The 9,982-nt window shown below is 34.0% G+C and overlaps 2 long non-coding RNA genes across 2 annotated transcripts; one reads left to right on the top strand and one right to left on the bottom strand.

Moving 5' to 3' along the window:
- Positions 1-647: 647 nt before the first annotated feature.
- Positions 648-3,207, bottom strand: LOC127866380 (uncharacterized). Its single transcript, XR_008042975.1, has 3 exons — positions 3,117-3,207; positions 1,911-2,611; positions 648-1,030 (listed from the first exon to the last, which is right to left on the bottom strand). It is a non-coding gene; the product is annotated as an uncharacterized LOC127866380 (long non-coding RNA).
- Positions 3,208-3,279: 72 nt separating this feature from the next.
- On the top strand, positions 3,280-9,611 carry LOC127866378 (uncharacterized). The gene is made up of 4 exons (XR_008042973.1): positions 3,280-3,433; positions 4,049-4,160; positions 7,229-7,309; positions 8,814-9,611. It is a non-coding gene; the product is annotated as an uncharacterized LOC127866378 (long non-coding RNA).
- Positions 9,612-9,982: the final 371 nt, after the last annotated feature.

The following is a 9,982-nucleotide window of genomic DNA, read 5'->3' as shown; positions in this document are numbered from 1 at the left end:
AGGATAAACTGTGCACACACACATCTCGACCTGTGCTTTAAGACACACTCTTTATAAATGTGAATGGGTTGTGTTCATGTCAAATTTGCGATATAAAAAGCTATAACATAATTTTGAAAACTGAGTTTCGTCTAAGATTATGTTATAGCAAACAACTTTAGCTGCCTTCAGCGCTTTGATCATGATATTCAATTGTGTGCGTAGCAGTTAAAGCAACATTATCAGAATTCCATTGGATTTTCGAACACTGACATTCATTAACAGACTTTGTCTAAGAAGTATAAAAATACAGAACAGGACATAAATTTATTATGACTTGTACATAGAATATCGTCAGTCGTGACACACATGTCATAAAACACATATCAAAAGGTCCTGTTAAGAGGAATTGATGATACAGTAATGAATGGTGTGTATTCAATGTAACGTAATACAGGACAGGAGTTTGGAAACAAAATCGCCTTTTTACAAAATAATTATGCGATAGGGTGGCTATCATGCTGTTAATATTTATTGATGTAAACTAAAATGTAAAGTTTATTATCTTGCTCATACCATGTGAATTATTATGCTAATAACAATGTTTTTGTTATACCGAATTCGATTGATCATCATCCTAAATATTTTTAACATTTATCTAAGTCACGAGTGTTATTTTGTTTTTAATAATGCATACATAATTTTTTTTATCTAGGACAATTACTTAGAAATCGTCACTTGACCAAATTGTGAACAGGTAATTTTAAAATATTCGTAGAACACTTAACAAGCTCAATTGTTGTTTAAACTATATCAATTGTCACACACTTTTAAATATAAACATATTGAACATATTCTTCCGTGTCATACATGTATTCGCTTTCGTACAGTTTTGACAATACATTAATATCAAATATGCTAACCGCTCCATGGATTATCATCCTGTTTTGGGCAGCAGCACCGACGAAAACACATATTGGACGCAACAACTGTTAACAATTGAAACAAAACTTCCACTAGCTTTTCCGTTTCAGTCGGCTATTTGCATAATCTGTAATTAATATTAAAAAAGTATAGTCCAGAATTTCGATGTTATTCTTCAATAAGAAGTCTAACAAATTAGTTTTTACATTTTATGTACATTATCTGCATCCTACAATCTTTTAGGATTATAGAATACTTTGAAAAACGTTAAGAATGGTCGTAGTGGCGTAGTGGATATGATGTCCGCATAGCGATCGGGAGGTCAAGGGTTCGTTCCCCACTGTGTAGCGCTCTTTCGATCTCCCTAAATGACACAATGTACCTAAGTCCCATGACTCCTTGTATAGTCAAAGTGCGTTGATGCTCCAGAGGAGCTCTGCACTTAATTGGATAGAAGAAGGTACTATACTTTGAAGAGAAAACATACGATTTAACTAAACAAATCAAAACAGTTAACATATTGATGAATATAAAATCTAGATAACGTTCAGAATAAGTCGTACAAGAAAATCAATGAAAGCAGAGTTAAAGAACATAAATAAATAATGTTCGTTTGTAAAGAAAACCCAACTAATTCATGTACAAAAACATGTAAACATTTTTTTTTAAAAAGTACTATTTTGTGCAGATTTGTACATATGAAGCCTTTTATACACAATTGTTTGATGCTAAACCCTTTATGTAAACCAAGTAATGCAAACATTTCTTAGGAGATTGAGGGGTCATTGCTCGACTTAGATTGTACATTTGCATTGAAAACAAACAGCTCATGGTTTGCTCAAAGAATAATAGTATGCTTATTATTGTGTTTATAAGTTAACATTTAAATTATTTTCAACCAGCACCATAATAAATCAGTTCTCCACAACAGAAATAAATGTATTGCTGTACATTTTCAACACACCAAAAAAAAGCAAGTTATACACGTTGGCTTTTCCAATACTTACACATGAACTGTATTTCAAGTGCCGATTGTGCGTATTCTGTCATCATCGCTTACCATGTAGGATGGATTATTTTCTGTACATTACAGACAATTAATGTGGTCTGTTGAACTGCGCCTTTCAATTTGTAATTGGGTTACGAGTAGGAAAGTGGCGGTTTTGAGTGAGTGGCAGCCTATGGCTATTGGCACATCATTGACAATGCCTAGTGGATTGTCGGTGATCAAACGAGCAATTATATTAAAACTATTGAGCGTCGGAGTTGAAGATTGATACAAATGAGATGTTGATGAGTTTAAGTTACGCTAAAAGTTCTTAAGCATTCTGAATAGCAAGTCAGCATTTTATAATGTAAACATAAATCATCAACATAACCACAAATGCAGAAGAGGATGTATAATCGCAGTTATCCGTAACACAATAATCCCGACGTACTAAGTAATCACGTTTTCACCTACACATGAAAGGTTCGAGACGTACCGACGGCTGAGATATTTAAATATTCAATTTGGTTATCAATGTCAACGTATTTGTGTCTGGTCGAAATCATCGAAAGCCTTGTTGAAACCTACTCAAATCAGTTGCCTGGAAAGAAGAAGTTATTCATGTTTTTGGGAAAGATTTGGAAGGCCTCACATACTGGTGATCGAACCCTGGTCCAAGTTATCGGTATGCTTACACATTATACACTACGCCAACTTGACCTGGAATACATTTACAGAAAGGCTTATAAATCATGTAGAAAGTATGTAAATTTCATTCAAAAACAGATGTTTCTCAGCAATTCATTTAAATTATGGTTCATATGGCCTATTTGACGTACTCGAATTACTAAACAAACTATTTGTCAAGTATCAAAACAACAACTAACAAAACTATGGAAAGCCAAAGGGGACCCCCGCTAAAATACATATACTTATATAGTAAATATCGGGATTGTCATTTTTCGCGGAACTTTCACTTTCTGCGAAAAACCAATGCCAGCATGGCCATAAAACACTACATACAAATCGAAATCTAAAAAGCGCGGAACTTTCATATATTTTCCGTCGGAGCAATTATTGTTCAACCCTGTAGAAAAAGCGGGCTCAATTAATCGCGCGGAACCTTATTTATCTACTCTGTACAAATAGTAGTGTTTAAAATCGCGCGGAGATTGTAGAATGCTATTTTAAGAAGTCTATTAAAGAGAGAAAATCCAGTTAATACCAGATCCAAAAAGCGCGGAACACAAATATCGTCCGCGAAAATTAAGCATTGAATTACTGTACAAATCTCGGGTTGTTAGGTGTTAGAATCCCTAGTTACCCGAAAAATTTGATTGGATCCGATACTTAGAAATAACCAATCAGATACTTTGTAACAAATGCAACACAATCAGTGCGTTCAGTAAGTATAACGTTTCAAGATGGCGGAGCGAATTGCATGGTTGTTGTTTCTACTCGATGGATTCGCATATAATTCGGAAATAGATCAGATTGGGATCAATAACTTTATTGCATACGATCATTTACATGTATTACCAGGTTTGTATTTGTACTTTTTGTGTAAAACTATCGGATAATTTGCATAATGTTGACAATCGTTAATTAAATGAGCCGCGTTCTAAGAAAACTGGGTTTAATGCATGTGCGTAAAGTGTCATCCCAGATTAGCCTGTGCAGTCCACACATGCTTATAAGGGATTACACTTTCCGCTTTTATGGTATTTTTAGTTTCAAGGAAGTCCTCCTTACCGAAAATCAAGTTAATGCGGAAAGTGTCGTCCCTGATTAGCCTGTGCGGACTGTTGTGTTTTTAATCCGGTTAGCTTTCGGTTCGGGGACAGTACTGGTAATCTACACAGGCTAATCTGGGATGACAGTTTACGCACATGCACTAAGCCCAGTTTTCTCCGAACGCGACTGAAATAATAACTTATTGTAATGTAATGTACTTGTGTCTTGTATTCGTTAAGTTGAATGTCAATATATTAATAAATTTATCTTTCTTTTCAACCTCTTAATTAAAATAAGGTATTGTTTTTAATCCGTTTTTAGTTTCGTTATAGCTGACCTAGATTAAAACATTTCGTCATAAATAAATAAATAAAATTATTAATAAATTTATGTTTTTATATAATTTATATATAAATTTTGTAGGTGTGTGTTGCCAGTAATGATTGAAGATATGCCAAACAAATTGTGGCTCTCTATACAGACAGATTTCAGGTCTCAATTTCGACTTCAAAGGTCAACATATCACTGATATCAGGTTTGTCAGCTATTGGTTTGTATTATTCTTATCCACATTGCAGCAAGAATAACTGGATAACCTGACTATTCAATAGCTATTACATGTAATTTAAATTAATCATGTTTCTAAATCATCCATTAAATGCGGCTAATTCTCCAATTGAAAGTGTTGTATGTTGGAAGTTTTTTGTGACAAAAACTTGGAGTAGATTTATTTTACTCCCAAACTTCCTTTAAGAAAGCCCAACAGCTGTAGAGTGATGGAAAATCTACTTCTTTAAAGTATTTATAAGTGAATAGACCCTTTTCACAATAAGCCAATATAGCAGGTAGTCAAATGATTGCAGAATTCCAGAATGAGGCTGAACGTGTAGAGATTTCTAATAGTGCACGCAATATCGCTCTGCTTTTGATCAGCGATTTAATAATATTGCCAACACAAGTCGACTTCGTCAGAAACAGCCGTTAATTACTTAATATATACTTTCCATTTTAAGTGCCAATATACATGTCAATGTATGAAATACATTTTCTTGATTAAAGTACTTGTTTGTATTCAATTTTTTTGCACAAATTCTGACACTCCAAGTATGGCTTTCAATTCTTAGTGTGTGTAAATTGACAGTCTAAAACTTATTGGATTATCTGACACTCTTTGTTTGCGCATTATTTGGGCGATCAATCAATTATTTTGTTTATTGATAGATCTTGCGTTTAAATGCCCCTGTATTCAGCACAAACCCATAACCTCGTTATGATCAGATACTTTGCAGACAAATACTAAATAACAACGTGATGTCATAAACCACCGGTTGCAGATATCTGGTCATTTAACACAATTAATGACACCTCCATGTGACCATGCCTTCTCGTGGTTGTAGCATTGCGTAGCTGTTTCTTGTAATAATTTAATGCCAAATACTCAATTGTTGCTTTTATTGAACATAAAAGATATTGTCAACATTGAAAGTCATCTGTCCAAACAGGGGTTTTTTTAAGAAAAAGGGGAAGACGCTGGACGCTGGGTAAAAGGGGAAAATCTAGCGCGAAAGAGACATATTTGGGGAAAAAATAAAAACTGTTCATTTCAATGTCTATAACTCACCTACAGACTTCAGTTTTTTTTTTAGAAAGAGGCATGTCTCTGACCTTTTTGTTCTTTTACACATGAACAAGTATGATATTAAAGTCAAAGTCCTAAATAAAGTTGCAGGTGTAGATCTAATAATGGGAAATGTTTTCAACTGTGGCCGGGGAACGATGTCAATATTATGATTTCAATTTCATGATGAATGGGTTGACGATCTAGATCTGTTACAGTATTGGAAGGGAAAGGTGCGGCTGCTGCCGATTGTCTACTTTCACTTTCACAATAATCCGACAGTATTAATCGATGTTGATTACATGTACCTCCGAATCCTGCTGGGTTTCAACGGTTTTTGATGATTCATTCTTAAAAAATGCGTCAACGCAATTAATATTTTCCGAGTCCGAACGTTTTATTTTGTTCGTGTATGAACGCCAATTGTGAGACTTTTTTTCTGTTTTAACGTTTATATCTTGGCTTTCACATAACCCGGATGAAAATTCGACTGGTTTCCGGTAATTAATTGACGAAACACCCTTCTCGCGCAAGACCGGAATCCAGTAAAATAGTCACATGATTAATACGATAAGTTGCCCGGTTTCCATGACGTAATTTAAGAGCTATATATAGAATCACTGGGATTCCCAGATTTGAGCGTTCGTCGGGAGAGAGAGCGAGATCGTTGTACATGGTACAAATTGGATAAGTGTCGACTTCCTAAAACAAAAAGAACATTTCTTTGAGGGTAAAATATTATATTTTGGTGAAAAACTATATTTTTGGAGGGGAAAAGGTATTTTTTAGGGGAAAAATTCTGGTAGGGGAAGACGCCGAATATCGGCGTCACTTTCTTAGTAAAAAAAACCCCTGTAAACATATTGTCAGAAACTAAATATTGTATAGATATTAGCCAGTTTTATCATAATTAAAAAGTACTTTTTACCTATATATTTTAAATATTTCAAAAATTTAATGCTAAACATTAGTGTCATTTTCTTCTATTTTATAGGACTTTGTCTTATGCTTGATTCAACTCTTACATGTTCTATGATTCATGAAATAGTTCACACACTAATACATCCATACCTTTGAGAATTGTAGTCTTATAATACTTTGTATTGTATATTGCTAATTTATGACTTTCATTTGTGCAATAATCGATGTTTAGTCTTCAGACCACATTAACTCTGATGCTTATGGGTAACTCGTATTTTTATGCCCCCGGTAGGGTGGCATATAGCAGTTGAACTATCAGTCAGTCAGTATGTCAGTCTGTCTGTCCGTCCGAAAAAAAACTAACGTTGGCCATTACTTTTGCAATATTGAAGATAGCAACTTGATATTTGGCATGCATGTGTATCTCATGAAGCTGCACATTTTGAGTGGTGGAAGTTCAAGGTTAAGGTCATCCTTCAAGGTCAAAGGTAAAAAATAATAATAAAAAATTTAAGCGGTGCAGTAGGGGGCATTGTGTTTCTGAAGAACACATCTCTTGTTATTTATAAAGATTAAATATAATTTATTAATATACACAAATAGTATTAAATATTATGTCCTTGAATTATTATTTAGGTATTATAATTTTTATATAAGAATTACTTATTAATTTATTGACTTAACACAGCATGACATGTGATGGTTGTCTGTATGCATATGTTTGACTTAATTGTAACCAGTGTCAGTTTGCATTAAAATCTTGATATTCAATGCAATTTGCATAGCAAAAGAAAATGCAGTTACACGTTCAGCCTTGTTCTGCAATTCGACGCGTCAGGTGATATGATTGATATCTTAAAATAGTATCGGTGTTCATATTGTGAAACTGGTCTATTATTCGATTATGATTAATTTGATGAATCAAGTTAATTTTTGTTAAATGTCTGTTTAAATATTAAGAAATTTATTTTATAACAATAAAGTAATATGTAGGGAATTGAGTTACCTACACATTCTTTTAAAAGAAAGTTGAATTGTAAATGTATACTTCATTTATTTTGTAGGAATTCTGTGAATTTGTGGCACCATGTATGGAACGTGAGCGCAAAATGTCTGTTGGAAAAAGGATATTGGAATAAGCAAAGGTAAATTTTATGTGAAGGAGTCTTGACAATTGCAAATATGGTTAGTTTTTTGTAAGGCTCGCAGAAAGTGGCCCTAGCCTTCATATGTAAATAAAAAGCTGAAGGAGTATTTATGAAAAATCGTGTAATCAAGTGTGCAATCTGTAACATTTTATTTATTAGCTCATCTATTTTTTTGAAAAAAAATTATGAGCTATTGTCATCACCTTGGCGTCGTCGTCCGGTTAAGTTTTGTGTTTAGGTCCACTTTTCTCATAAAGTGTCAAGTATAAAACTTAGTACATTTACTTACTACCATGAGGGGACTGGGCAGGCAAAGTTAGATAACTCTGGCGTGCATTTTGACAGAATTATGTGCCCTTTTTATACTTAGAAAATTGAAAATTTGGTTAAGTTTTGTGTTTAGGTCCATTTTAATCCTTAAGTATCAAAGCTATTGCTTTTATACTTGCAACACTTACTATCATAAAGGGACTGTGCAGGCAGTTATGTAACTCTGACTGGCATTTTGAAAGTATAATGTGCCCTTTTTATTCTTAGAAAAGTGAAAATTTGGTTAAGTTTTGTGTTTTGGTCCACTTTACTCTTAAAGTATCATAGAAATTGCTTTCATACTTGGAACACTCGCAAATTATCATAAGGGGACAGTACAGGACAAGTTGAATAACTCTGGTTGTCATTTTGACGGAATTATGGTCCTTTTCTTACTTAGTAACTTTGAATATATGGTTAAATTTTGTGTTTTGATCTACTTTACTTCTCAAGTATCAAGGCTATTGCTTTCAAACTTCAAATACTGTCATGCTATCATAAGTTACTGTACCTGGCAAGTTGAATTTTACCTTGACCTTTGAATGACCATGACTCTCAAGGTGAAATTATTAAATTTTGCTAAAATTTCCATAACTTCTTTACAAGCGTTACAAAGCAACTCTTACCTGACATACCACAATAGACTTCACCCAAACCATCCCCCACGCCCCCCCCCCAAAAAGAAAAATTGCCACACCCTCACAATATACCCCCGCCCATTTTTTTTAAACATGGCTAAAATACACAAATATTTATTTTTATCATTTTTTCATTTTTGGAAGATGGTGTAATAAATGACCACACCACCACACTATACACCCTTTTCCACCCCACCTCTCCCTCCTTTTTGAGTGAAGTATTAAGATAGGTCCCTTCAACTTAAAAAAAAAAAGGGAAGAGGTCTGAATCCGAAGGGCGGTGCTCTTGTTAACAATCGAATGAGACATAACTTAGAAGCTTCACTTCATTTACTTTGTTAGGCTGGTGTAGTGGATATGGTGTTCACCTAGTGATGGGAACATTTTGGGTTCAACCCTGTTTATTAGCGGTCTCTTTATCTTCATATATACAAAGTACTGATTATTCCCAGAAAATGGACTCTTGAATGTCTTAATAAGCCTAAAGCTTTCAATGCAATCAAGCATAATTAATATGGCTAAACTCTAGCATAAATTATACTTTTGTATTTCAGGGACTCAACATTACACAGTCATTTCAACATGTAGAGTCTTGTCAGCAATGATGGAGCAGTACATCAGATTTCCAGAATCTCGTCATGAGCTTAAGATCATTGCCTATGGATTTCATCAATGATGTAAAATGATTGGACTGTTGAATGATGGAACCCACAGTGCATGTCCTGCTTCAACATCTGAGCATAGGTCCTTGTTTATCGGCAGTTTAGTTCTTCAAGCAGTCTGTGACAGTAACTTTAAATGTTTGGACATATGCCCTGGATGGCCAAGTTCTGTGCATGATGCCCATTTAAATAGGAACGGCCCAGTGGCGCATTAAATGGACAATCGTTCGAATGTTCTGGAGGATTCAGCTTACCGCCTGACAAGAAATCTTGCTTTTTGTTCCGTATCGAGGCCATGGACATTTGTATCATTTGCAAAAAGATACTGCGATATTTGTGCCTTTGTTCATGCTTTATAGTTGATTCACAATTGGAAGCCATAACCTGTTTTATAGGATGGTGTTAGTGGGACAATGAATTTTGTAAAGATTTAAAGACTGGAAAAGATAATTAAAAGTCAAAAGAGTTCTGCTATTGTTAAGCATGCTTTATTGATTTGTAATGTTATAAAAATAGCATTATTAACAGAATAAAATGTCCATAATTTGAATATTCTTCTGTTTTCAGCAACATTTAATTTGATATAGTACAAAATGCTGCATCATGTTATATCATGATCCGTTTTGTGAACAATGACCTTTCAATGTATATTTAATAATTTGTCAATGGGTGTTACACGCATTAGCCCTACCATTAGCCCAAAAAGGAATTGCTTAGGAGTTTTGCCACCTTCTAGAGAAAAATACTTCTCAGAAACAATTGCATTTTGGAAAGTCTATGGCTAGTAAAATTTGGATTCCTTTTGGATACCCAAGGTTACCAATTTATGTTTAATGAATTTGCAATAAAAAGCTTTGACAGAACATAATGTCACAGAGTCGAACAAGTGTATGGAATAAAGTGGAATTTTATTAAATGAGTAATACACATTATTTGCTTCTTTGATTAAAAGTTTGTGTTTTCACTAAAACTGCAAACATAGTAAGCTTTAAGGTATTGCAACTAAATAAAAGATTCAGATTTAAATTGCATTATTTGAATGCGCTGTCTAATACATATGA

The sequence above is a fragment of the Dreissena polymorpha genome, chromosome 2 (genome assembly GCF_020536995.1).
Source record: "Dreissena polymorpha isolate Duluth1 chromosome 2, UMN_Dpol_1.0, whole genome shotgun sequence".
Lineage (NCBI taxonomy): Eukaryota > Metazoa > Mollusca > Bivalvia > Myida > Dreissenidae > Dreissena > Dreissena polymorpha.
This window is presented reverse-complemented; position numbering and strand designations above follow the sequence as displayed.